Below are 13,600 nucleotides of genomic sequence, written 5' to 3' on the forward strand. Positions count from 1 at the left end.
CCTCCATATCAGCACAAATCACCACTGCGAAATAAACTAAATGAAAGCGTAATCAAAAAACGACACCACAGAGAATGGGAAGAAATTGGATTCCAGAGAAAAATAATCATCCAATTTACCATAAAAAAAATTTTACTTTGGAATTTGACAGTTTTTAACAAGAAAACAAAATTTTCGGTGACGGGCGTCACACGTCGTGCCATACTCCCTTGTTTCAGAGACAAATAGATAGTTTGTTTTATTGAATCAAGTATCTTAATATCTGGACATCTTGGAATCGGTGAATTGTGCCCTACTGTAGTACCGTTAGCAATTTATAACTATCAGCAATTTGAAACGTCACCACACATACAGGTTTAGAATTTATAGTACCTTCTGCCAATAGTTAGTTGAAATTACAAATTGAAATATTCTGATATTGCAAAATGAATATTTTGTAATATAACCCCGAAAACTTGGACCATGACCTGAACCAATCCTGTGCTTGTCAAGTTTACTAATTTCAGAACTTTCTCTTTGCATGGATTTTTAGATCTGTTCGTTCAGTCTTTGTACTGCAGCGTGTATTGTCTGTTCAATACAGCAATATGCGGGTCTCATGTAGTTTCTTACCTAACATAAAAATTTGGCAAGCTCTATGACGTGATTGTGATGTCGTAGTGACGTAATTTTTGGATGGCGTAGTCAGATGGGGGTTAGGATTGACATTTAGGTACGAAACTACACGAGACCCCAATATGATGATATGTCTGTACGCAGTACGGCACACTATCCAAATTCCAAGAATTTTTCACCATTTGGTTCAATAAAACAAACACTCTACGGTATGTGTCTCACAAACGAGGGGCGTCTGTCACCACGTCAGATGCATCATATCGCGCCATGCTTGTTTCAATAATAATCTAAATTAATCGCGGCCGTCACGTGACCAAAATTGCCGTTTTTTGCTAAAAACTTTTGAATGCCACGGCAAAATTTTTTTCCTTCGGTAAATCGGTTTATTTTTTCCCGAGAAATGCAATGATGACGTTATCAGATTGCGCTTCTTTGTAGTATTTTGCGCAACTTCATTATACTGTATTTTTACCAATATTGAGTGACAACAATGTCCAGACTTCTCCCAAAGGAGGGGTGTCTGATCATTGGTATAACAGGTTTCTCTGAAACGAGACAATGTCACCCGATCTGTATAGTGTGCCGTACCGGTACTGGTATCGTACCGGTACCGGTATGTGCTACGTCAGTACGGTAGGATAGGATAGGATTTACATATTTATCCCGGGGGAGAGGAAAGCCGATAAGACGGCTTATCCATATGGCGAACCACGGCCTCTCGTCCGGTTACCATTCCAAGTCGGGTATGGGATTAGTTTTTACTGTATTGTTTGTTTTTCGGAAGCATGGACTTGGTGGTGGAGGAAGCCGTAACCGACCAGCGGTTACGTGAACCACCCAACGACGGCGAGGAGTCCAGCAATCCTCTCGCACATAACCATCCCTGCATGGGATTCGAACCTGCGAACCCACGCAGAGTGATTAGAGGTGCGGTGGCGAGCGTATTCCTAACGCTTAGCCCGTTGAGCCACACCGCCGCGCCACGGTACGGTCTGACGGTACGGTACCATACTCTGTGATGGGGATGAAATCGAAAGGGATAGGATAGGATAGGATTTACATATTTATCCCGGGGGAGAGGAAAGCCGATAAGACGGCTTATCCATATGGCGAACCACGGCCTCTCGTCCGGTTACCATTCCAAGTCGGGTATGGGATTAGTTTTTACTGTATTGTTTGTTTTTCGGAAGCATGGACTTGGTGGTGGAGGAAGCCGTAACCGACCAGCGGTTACGTGAACCACCCAACGACGGCGAGGAGTCCAGCAATCCTCTCGCACATAACCATCCCTGCATGGGATTCGAACCTGCGAACCCACGCAGAGTAATTAGAGGTGCGGTGGCGAGCGTATTCCTAACGCTTAGCCCGTTGAGCCACACCGCCGCGTATATCTGTATATACAAATAATACTGTCAGTCAGTCAGTGTAGTAAGGGCCTAACAACTGGACGAACATGTAATCTACCGTAATCTTAACCAACGTAGGCCTACCGGTACCGCGACGGTAACTACCGGTACTGACTGAACTGGAGTGCTGGACTAATAGACAGAAGGGTTACGATTACAAGTTGAGGTATGGTAAAAAAAAAACTGGTACGTCATATGGTACTATTCAGATACAACCCAAAACAATCAAACGTGAGCTCTAACAGACAAAACGACTGAACCGACCTCGAGGATTTCCAGAATGCTCGGCGATGTACGTTACGTATGTAGAGTCAGGTGACTGATATAGAGTCACGAAACAGCGACGCAAGGCATATTGAGAAAATAACTACGAACAAAAGCTGTAAGTCGAACCTTGACCCCAAAAAATATTTTACATTCTCATTTTTTTTATTTTTACGAGTTGGCGCAAGACGAGGCCGTTCATCTTTCAGTTTCGTAGCGCACACGAAGTAACTAACTGGAACTAATTTTAAAATACTGCTTAGAAACTTAGAAACTGAAGTTGCCTGTTTGTCTGACAAATCTATTTTATGCGTTTTACTCTACCCACGATGACAGCATTCTGCTTGTGCTCAGATTTCAAATTTAAAACTTTCTAATCACCATCATTATGTTTTCAATTCTATATTTCGAAAATATTTGATTGGAATGATATTCATGAATTCTCTCAAATTTTTATATTTTAAATCATTGAATATAGAAATATTCCGTATAGTAATAAATAATTCAGGTGATCAAAACATAACTGTTGAAATACGAAGCAAAAAGAAGATATATTACCGATATTATTCAATTTCAGGAGGGAAAAAATCTATGCCATCCGTTAGATTTTATGTTACTGAATATCAATATAAAGCAGAGATCATAATATCTGAAATTTTTACTTTTGCTGTTTGAATATTTGATGACATGACCACTCAACTTGACCTCACCGACATTATGGAAATATTACCATTCACTAATCTACAATATCGTATGATTGTCGACGAAAGAATATCTCATAATTGAAAAATAATCATCAGAAATTGTAAAACGGTCCAATTCCGTGTGTTCGTGCCCTTTTTTGAGTCTAAATATGTATCCTGAATATTCAATTTCATTTCGTTGTGTTTTCAATCTTATGTTAAATGATAATCGTATTTAATAAAATTATATGTTTAAATCGGATTTAATAAAATGTTTAAGTGAATAAGTAATGTCTAAACATGTACATAAAAATCACCGGGACTCGGACATAATTAAATAGACCACGTTATTATCGGCGATTTTTTATGAGATGATTAATGAATGCGAGTTTCAGCACACACATCCTTTCTGTAATGCTTAAAAACTTGACACATTACCAGAAAGGTGAGTGTTCAAACCAGCCTCATATCAGAACTTTGAAATTTTCTTGTTTTGATAACTGTGTTTTTTGCTTATTAAGAAACTAACGTGCAAATCAAATTATTACTGCGGAAGTATCTGACTACAATGCTCAGCATTATTCCATTTATAGATTAATTTCGAATTTTTGCGTTATTATTAAGTGGAAATTTCAGCACACACAACCATTGTATAATGGTACAACTAGATACATTTTCAAAAAGGTTAAGATTACTTTTGGCGCTATTCTATATTGTATAAAATATAGGGTTTGGAAATACCTTCCATTTAATGTTGAATATTTAAATTCTATAGTCTATATTATGTATTGTAATATATATATATATATATATGTAATATAAAATAACAATATTGGGCGCTCCCGGAGTATGAGCATCAAGATGGCACACTAGCTGAACCCTAACTTGGTAGACCTGGAAGAAAATGTTAATGTATTTTTATATGTTAATTGATCTAAAGATGTCTGTCGCAAGTTATAAAAAAAAAAATTCACGAATCTTGATGTCGTAAGCACTAAGCAGCGCCGCGAAACACCAAAAGTCTCTTTGGCGTGGTTCATACAGTGGTACATAAAACAGATACCAGTGAGTCTTGTTAGAAGATGTATATTCTGAAACAAACCACAAGAAATATCCGAAGGGGCGTTGTTTTTGGTAACTGCTTAATTTGAAGTTGATGATGGAATGAGTGTTTCAGCACACACATCTTTTCTGTAATGTTAGAATATATGACACATTCCCAGAAAAGTAAAGTGTTTAAATCAGTCTCATAGTAAACTTTGGAAATTTCCTGTTTTCCTAAACATATCGATGATGATGCTCCAAGGTCGTATTTGCATGTGCTTTGTGACCATCCTAATTGTGAACTGTTCTTCCGTACCGTGTGTGATGCAGATCCCTAGAGACACCTTGACCTCAACATGTATTGATAGTCTCCCAGCACAAGTTGATTATTTCGTCGTGTTTCAGTGATAATTACAAACAAATCAAATCAATACCACTCGTATATACGTTATTCTATTTCTATTTATAACTTCATTCTGATTTATGATGTTGTCACTGAGTGAAAGTTTCAGCACACACAACCTTTCTGTAATGGTTACAACAAAATACATTGCCAGAAAGTTGAAGTGTCAAAACCAGCCCCATTTTAAAGAATGTTATTTTGCGCAAATTTGTTGCACATACCAATGCTTGTAAATCGACACCTCTTTTCAGAAACGTACTTCGGAAAAGTATGTGAACTCACAAAAGTCAAAATTTCACACACCTCACATGACTTCTGATCGACAAACGGGCCCTTATAAACAAAACGTCACCGAAAGACGAATATATATACATATATTTTTTTTCTTTACTTTTTCATCATCAGACTATTCCTTAATATAGATGTAATCTATTGTTTACTCGTTTTTCCTCAAATTTTTATTCTCAGATGTCACTCGTCGAACGAAAATCTTTACCTACTAATGCTCTTGGTTGGAGATATACATCGATGATTGAGAGAGAGAGTTTCAGCACACACAACCTTTCTGTAATGGTTAGAATACATGACACATTCCCAGAAGGGTGAAGTGTTTGAACCACACTCATAATAAACTTTGAAAACAACCTGATGAGCTATTTTCTTTGTCCTATTGGTATGACCTGCTTCAAGTCAATATTTGCAGGTTTGATGCAACCATCTTACTTTTGGACTGTGCTTTCGCATATTGTGTTGTGCAGGTCAAAGGTTAGGACAGCATGTAGCAATTTACGGTATGCATTAGTGACACCTACAAACTAATCGAAAAAATAAATACTAGGAAAATATTTGGCTGGAATGATTTCGAGAATTTACTCCTATCAAATGAACAATAATAAATCTCTTCCATTTGGATGTAATCATTGAGCGAAAGTTTCAGCACACACAACCTTTCTGTAATGGTTAAACTAGATACATTTTCAGAAAAGTGAAGTGTCAAAACCAGCCTCATTTCGAACGAAAAATGTTGATGTGATCTTCTTCAAGTCAGTATTTGCATGTACGTAGCTACCATCCGAATATTGGATTATTCTTTCGTTAGCATGTGTGGTACGGGTCCAGCTTATAATCGGGACGAAACCATAGTTTTATGACGTCAAGGTGAAGTTATATTCATGATTCAGTGACGCCTACTAACAAATCAAATTAATACTCAATCGAACTTAAATACTGAATCGAATGATCTTGAGAATTAGCTCCAATCTTATCATTTATTGTATTCATTTTGATGTTATCATTGAGTGAAAGTGTCAGCACACACAGTCTTTCTGTAATGGTTAGAAATTCGATACATTTTCAGAAAGGTGAAGTGTCAAAACCATCCTCATTATCAAAAAATATTTTTAGAGCACTTTTGTTTGTATAGATTATAAGATATGAGAACATATCGCATACTAGTGTTGTTATAACTAATTGAGACAATTTTTCTTCTTATATATATATAACTGAAGTTATTAAAATAACCAAGTTCAGGTGTGACATGCTTTTCACGTCAGCTGTCTTTAAAATATAGTCATCGTTGTTTTTTCAAATGCAAAAAGTGCTTTTGTGCGCAAATTAGAGTCGAAACTTGTATAAATTCGTCAAGGTTTGTGTATATTATCAGCTTTAGCAATATCAAACGGAGCTATTTTATGACGTCAATATAAATCGCTTGAAATCCTGTATAATACATTAGGAGTGTACATTACATTATTAAAAAGCTGCCTAATTGTACTGGCATTCATACGTATACAGTTTATTTTTATAGACGTAGTATATATGCATGAACCAGCTCTTCACTACTTATCACTTGAAGTAAAAGTGTGTTTTGCTTGTTTCCACATTTTGGTTCGGGTTGTCGGTTTTGATTTTGGAATCTAATTTACCTTTGTTGAATTTGGTCTTGCAACGATTTATCACTTACTCATCCATTGATGTTACAAGTTGTCATATTGCATCAAATCGTTACCATTTTCATCACTTATCCGTTTCATTGAACATAAAGGTTTATATGTAATCCATATGAAGATCATTTTGCGACCCATTATGTCCCATGAACTTCAATATTTTAACAAGCACCTTAAAACTTCACTGAAACCCACGATGTGTATTACTCATCGATACCAGGTAGCTCTACACCTATCAGTGTCTACTTGTCTAGAGTCTTGTTCCAAGAGATTCTGAAATTCTTGTGATAATCGCTTTGATTTACACATGAAGTTGATGATTGAGTGAGAGTTTTAGCACACACATCCTTTCTGTAATGTTTGGAACTTATGACACATTCTCAGAAAGGTGAAGTGTTTAAACCAGCCTCATTATGAATTTTTGAATTCTTGATACATTAGCAAAAATAGAAAATTTTTAACTGATAGACAATTTACAATTGCCAATATTGTTGTGTAGCGCGCAGCTTCTCAGGGAACGAGAGTTTATTCGATTTGAAAGAACTGTAGTCTGTCGAACTCACGGGATTTATGATACTGCAAACGACAATGTTAAAAATTCTTGATTCAGCAAGCCGAATGTCAATAGTTCTAAAATTGTTTTGCTGCAAAACTAATGGGACTGCAAAATCCCATATAGACATACTAAATATGCGAATTTAAATGAAGGCAATTTATTTGTATTAGGACCTCCCAAATAATGATATAACGCTCTGATCTCCGTTAGGTTATACGTTCAATATGTGCTTCTTATTGAGATAAAATTTATACAATGAAACGCGATATATTATGTGGTAATTGGCAGTAAATGTTTTAACAAAGTCAGCACACTTGAGGTATAGTCCCAAAAATAAAGTGCTTTCAATGACATGGGGTGATTACTAGCGCATTCGTTTCCAACCTGGATACGGCTGCTTGGAGAAGGTAATGAATGATTCGCTATCATCAAATCTGAGATTCAACTTGTTATTTTATTCACGTATTTTAAAAATATGTACGAATTCTGGAGAAAAATACTCCAACTTCATTATTGGATCACCGCAAGCATCCCCATCATGATGCTTCTTCACAAGTTCACCTGAAAAAAACAAAACATCTTATCTACTAATTTTGAGCTTATGAGTAAATAGAATCAATTTTGCTACGATGATCACCGAGAAGCTGTTTCAAGCACACACACGCTTTCTGTAATGCTAATTTATTAAAACATTTGCAGAAAGGTGAGGTGTTAGAACCAGTCTCATACTTTATTTCTATCCAGTTCAAAAATGTTTCTCACTTGGCTAGTTCCTGAACTCGTAATATAACTAAAATAAGGAAAATTGGAATAAGCAAAGCCCTTTCATATAGATATCAATCATACTACTTTTGGCCGTGAATAAATCAGAGATAAATTACCCTTTCAAACTTACTTTAACATTACTTCAGGCATGGTTGATATATAAGTCGAAGATGACTTCCCGAGTTAGTCAGTTTTATCGTCGATTGCGTCGCAGCATCTTTTGGCGATCCAATTACATTTTCCTTCCTCCGTATCGTTTTCAGGGCCGAAGAACCGCGTCAAGTACTGGAATCGTTCATGATGAATTAGTGTAACATCGAAACATGCAAGTGCCATACGGTATAGTCGAAATTGTAACATCTGGGTCATAACAATACCATAAAATTGTGGGAAAACAATTCAAAAAGACGTATTCCTAGCATACATGCTGTTCTAGGTCAGAAAAGAGCATACCAAACGTTTAACGTATACAATGCGCCTGAACATGTCATGGCGCGCGAAAATTGCTTGTTGTATTATACTACGGGAGTAATAATGACGTGACGCATTTCCAGTGTTCACGCAGCGCCGTGATTTATACACATCCATAGTATATTAAATATACTCATAGCAATATTTCATCAACATAAATCTGCATGGGAACAGTTAGTATACTGGTGTGAATATCGCACATTTCTTTCGCGGAAAAATATATTATGAAAATGCATTAGTTGAATTAAGTGACGTGTCAAATCGTTCCCCAATGACCCATTCTACGCAAATGCAACATATTGGGTTCTCATGCAGGTTAATCTGATTGAAACAAACACCACAGAAATTTCATTCCGAAGTACCTAGGACAGCATTATCAGTAAACAATTACAGCACCTATATTTTAAAACTACACCAAATGAATCATATTATGGGTTCCTTTTCAATGTATGTCACCCCTTTTCACATTTGTTACATAGATCAGAATCGTGCTTAAATTAGTTAGTTGGTCAAAGTCAACCTGAACGAACGATTTTGCGCGCCAAAATTGGCTTGCGTATTGGTTCAAAATAAGCGCTCTGTCAACGGACAAATTGTTTGTTGAGTATTCACTCAGCCAGCACTAGAGGCTGAAAATGGCTGAATTGGTAAAAATCACTGCAGATTTTTACAGTTGAAATTGAAGTTACAATTTAATCCAATCTATCTATCATTTAAAATAAGATAAGGATGTCAATTTATGTATAAGATGAGATTGTGAGGAACAGATGTAATTAAGTGATAAGCACCTTTCGACTAGTATTTCGTAAATGGTAACATCGCATATCATATATTTAACTATATACAGTACTTTGGCAAAGCTAAATAATTTATAACGAATTTGTCACACCGGTGACCGTAATCTAATTTTTATATCACATACCTTCCATTATCGTTTTATTCTCGTTTTATTCTCCTCGGTTCCCCAATGTTGCTTGTATAACGCATTTCATTGCATTGTGATGCATCGTCTTCCTGTCGGAGCTTTTATAACGTAGTGTAGGAAGTCGAGTATGAAAAAATTGTAGAGACGAACCGTCGATCGCGAAGCTGTGAAATATTAAGCTCCTCTCAAGCCTCGTTTCCGCTCCAGAGAGAAATAACACAGATAAAGAAATAATATCGCTCACAGACATTTGTATGTCAAAACCAAAGATTCACTGCTTGAAAATATTCTAAAATAACAAATCACCGGGGAAGGAAAAATCTTACAATGGAACAAGCTCCATTCCAATAATTGAATAATGTTCGGTTATCCACTGCTAGTGTCTCATTAAAAAAATTATCAGACGTTAAAATATAAAATGAACGACAGGTACACATCGCACATACGTTCACATTTTTGTTCTATTGTTCCATGTGGCAATTTGTGCATTTCCTAAAATATTTCAGTTCTTTCGAAGACCATTGTTTAGTTTATTCTGCTTATGCCTTAGTGACGCGAATCCTGTTTTATGTTCTCCAACCGAAATATTCAATATTCGTTTGATAAAAATTATTCGAATGGATTTAACAGTGCGGATCCGGGGAGTTCGCCAGCTCAGATTGGTGTTAACACATTACTTGTGGCGCGCTGTGTCTTCTAAGTGTAGAGATGCCATCGATTTATTCATGGGTTTCTAACAGTATATTCAAACGAAAATATCTTTTCAGACCACTTTATCCCAATCCTTAGTTTAAAGATTTGGCTGTATCAGAGAGTGCATTTAATAACAATATAATATGTAAAAATTATTCATGCTTCAAAGGAGAATTTTTCTAAAAAGCAAACAGGCTGAGGTTGCGATTAGGAAGGCATGGGGTGATACAAGTTTCTGCATTTCGACTTTTATACTTCCTTGTCTATATTTATTTGTTTTCGTAATAAGTTCTATTTGCAGATAAGTATGCGAAAATAAAATAAAAACCTTACACAAACGCATATCTTGTTTGGCAAACATAGGATTAGTCGTGCATCCCACGCAACCCGATAATCGCGTCGCTGAACTGCCCGCATCCTACAACTTGCATACAACTTGTCACGGCAAATACCAAACCCTAATGCTGATATTCTCAATAATCTGAAATATACATATAAATAAGGTTTTTGAACCGAAGTATCGATGAGCATATGAGATAGTTTGCGAATTGATGAATATGTTACATTGTTATATATATATAGTTCGTTCGTTCGGTTACACAGTTAGCGCGGTCGTAGTAACGGGTATTGCTTCAAATCGGTTCTCATGCTTGTTCGAAGTAAATTTAAAGTATATATATATATAAATGTTGTTGGATTTTTGTACAAAGCCCCGGCGAATCTCAAAATAAGTAATCATCCATTTAAGGTTAGGAATGCAGATTGCGCGGGAAATTCAAATTTTTAAATCATTCCCAACTTCAACTATAGATAATTATCGATTTGTTATTTAAAAACGCGGCGGGTGTTTTTCTCAAATTTTTGCATTAGTGGCGGAGGCTTTGTACGAAAGACTCATTTTATTATTCGGATTTTTCAGATACGCAGACTATTATGTAAAGGCGGAAGTCCAGTCCGATGTGATAAATCACCATATGAAGCGATTTGGATATTTTGAATTTTGCCCCAAAATAGATTACGGGTAGGTTAGCCACCTTGTATTTTGCACTTTTCATTCTTTCAATACTTCACTATTTTCCTGTAAGGAGTTGACGGATAATTCTTTTCCGCTGATGCGTCGAAACGAAGCAGAAGTCTGTGCTATGAGTAATTAGGTATTTCCGATTGTATATAAATGACATACGAATGAAGTGATAAACTGCGATTTAAATCCTAATTAACACTTACAGAGATACAAAACGAGAACGCCGCCATTTGTCGTAGTCACGGAGTAACTTTTTGCTTACGAAATATAATATTGAGAGAATATAGATGTACAATGTGAATTTTCATTTCGATTCACGAGGTAATTTGGGCACGAAAATAAAATTCAATCATCAGTATGATTATTTATTGAGTATTTGTGGACTAATAATTTTTATTTTTCATTTTCTGACGCCCTATTTAACGTGCCACAATATGGGCTAATAATACCTTGATCTGTTGAAGATCCCTGATTTAATTCAAGTTTCCATTGAACTAACAACTTATCATTTTAAGTTTACACTGTTTTTTTTTTAAAGAAATTGTTAATCGCGCAGAGCAAAGTATGGTATTATGTTGGCGGAGTGGTTCGTCGCGATTGATAGCCACAAAGCCTTTGCGCTGGGAACTGAAATATGCGTTTTCTAAACAAAAAATAAAAATTTCTACTCCAAAAAACAATTACAAAATTAATGGCCCGACTAAATTGATAACGGAAATTAATAATTATTTTACGACATATTGCACAGTTGTCCGGTGATTCAACCAGAACTCCAGTTTTAGAAACTGAAATTGCACTACCATTAGAGGCAAATTTACCTTATGAAATAAGAAATCCGTTGACAAGTTGTTTTTGAATCTGAGGTACTTAGTACAACATTTTAAATTATTTCCTGACACCTTGAGTTGTAAAAGCATAATGTAAAATTGTGACTGAATCGTTTTCCGGCGTCGTAAGGATGATGATCGTTAGAGGAGTCGATTTTCAACTGCCGTTGCTCCGGAAACATTGTTATCCTGAGTAATTCATCACGAAGACAGATAACGATATCGGAGTGAGGGATGAATTGAATTCACAGTGAGAAAAAAATTGCATTGACAAACTTGTTTGCTTACGAACGGGAGCGGAATATACTACAATTAAACTAAAGATCAAGGTGATTTCTGAATCCTACGGGATATTTTCCCTCAAATTTGCTCTTTTATTTTAAATCGAGGGAACACTTTTTTATGAAATATGCAAACTGCAATAATATATGCGCAGCACAATTTCGACTTTAAAGCGAGACGGAAAAAGTTAATACTCTCAAAATCGTCAAAATTTTGAAATATGATGAAATACGCAGTAATTTCTATAAAATTGAAATAGCTACAGCATTTGAAGAGTGTGAATATTTTTTGAATACCTCACTCTACAGGGAAATTACTCAATTCGAAAGAGCTCGATTCAGTTTGCAGAATTATTAAAATAAAATTTAAACATTGTCATTTTAAAAAAAAAAAAAATTTGTAAATATGCCTATTCCAGTAGATGGAGCACGAGACTCGCGTATATCTCGAAGTTTTATAAATCCGCTGCTACTAAAAAAGTCGTTTTCCTTTCGTAGCCAAATCTTTTACATTTTTAAATACCACTGAAAAACAAATGAAATTAAGCATAAATGTACAAATTTCTGGATGACTAGCGAAATTCTCATGACTCGCCTTCATGTGAATATATTCCTATTCATCCGCCCTAGGAGAGCTCCAAGTAAATAATTGCGTGTGGAATTTTCAGAATTCATAGGCTGTACAGCTTACTTGAATCGCGACCCAACCAATATCAAGACAATTCCAAGTGAAAAATATTTATATCTTTTTTGTTATGAGGCACTGAGAGGCTACTTTTTTCCAGTGCTTTATCACCTCGACGTAATTTAACACCGCCCGACTTCAATCATACCTTTTTGCTGTTAGTTACGTAATAATCGCTATCCCCGCGTATATGTTTGTATTCGAAAATGAGATATGTTACCTCAAAAAAGTAGAAATCGCGCGCTGTCGATGCGAATTGAAAGCGACAATAGCATAATGCTATCTCTCTCTCTCTTGTGGCGAATACTCTCGTGCTTCATCATCTTGACGCAACGTAACGCCGCCCGTCTTCATGTTATAATAATGCAGTAGAAAATCTGGATACGAAAATTATTTTCGGAAAAATATTGCTTCGATTAACCTAAGATTTTCTACATATGAAAGGCCGAAAACCGAAAACGCTGTACACATCCGACATCCTACCGCCCCCGTCCACGTTCTGATTTAAAAACATTTCACAATTATTTCATTTTTTATCGCAATCGAAAGCAGCCATGTGTGGCACGGCAATAACTAACAGTCGTCGTGAAAGGTTTTCAATAAACTCCGACTTGAAGTGATAAGACGTCGAGGACGTTTTTGGTTGAAAATATTTTACATTCGTTATCGTATATTTCAATTTAGTCAAGATATGTTGTACGCCTCGGCAATAAACTTAAAAGCAAATCCTACCCTAATTAATTGTTTTCATCCTCAGTTTCGATAGTTATCGAACTTAAGGGGGAATTTTTTAATTTTTTGTAATCTATAAAATAGCTTCTAAATATTATTTGGTTTCTATCGGAGATTTTATCGTTATCCCGACGTCGTTGATAACAATATCGTTCATTTTAAGTTGGAGGTATTGATTTATAATTAAAAAATTATAACACGTAACATGAAAAATTTAAATAAACGCCGACTCAAAAAGTAAAACACGTTTTTCCATCTTTATTCTCCATTATTGGCGGAC

At 35.9% G+C, this 13,600-nt stretch overlaps 1 long non-coding RNA gene across 2 annotated transcripts; it reads right to left on the reverse strand.

Moving 5' to 3' along the window:
- Window positions 1-6,911: 6,911 nt before the first annotated feature.
- Window positions 6,912-9,292, reverse strand: LOC120345863 (uncharacterized). 2 transcript variants are annotated; one of them, XR_005569926.2, is made up of 3 exons: window positions 9,076-9,292; window positions 7,813-8,042; window positions 6,912-7,478 (listed from the first exon to the last, which is right to left on the reverse strand). It is a non-coding gene; the product is annotated as an uncharacterized LOC120345863 (long non-coding RNA). The 2 variants fall into 2 exon arrangements; XR_005569925.2 differs by having other exon boundaries at window positions 6,996-7,478; window positions 7,813-7,967; window positions 9,076-9,253.
- Window positions 9,293-13,600: the final 4,308 nt, after the last annotated feature.

The sequence above is a fragment of the Styela clava genome, chromosome 8, assembly GCF_964204865.1.
Source record: "Styela clava chromosome 8, kaStyClav1.hap1.2, whole genome shotgun sequence".
Lineage (NCBI taxonomy): Eukaryota > Metazoa > Chordata > Ascidiacea > Stolidobranchia > Styelidae > Styela > Styela clava.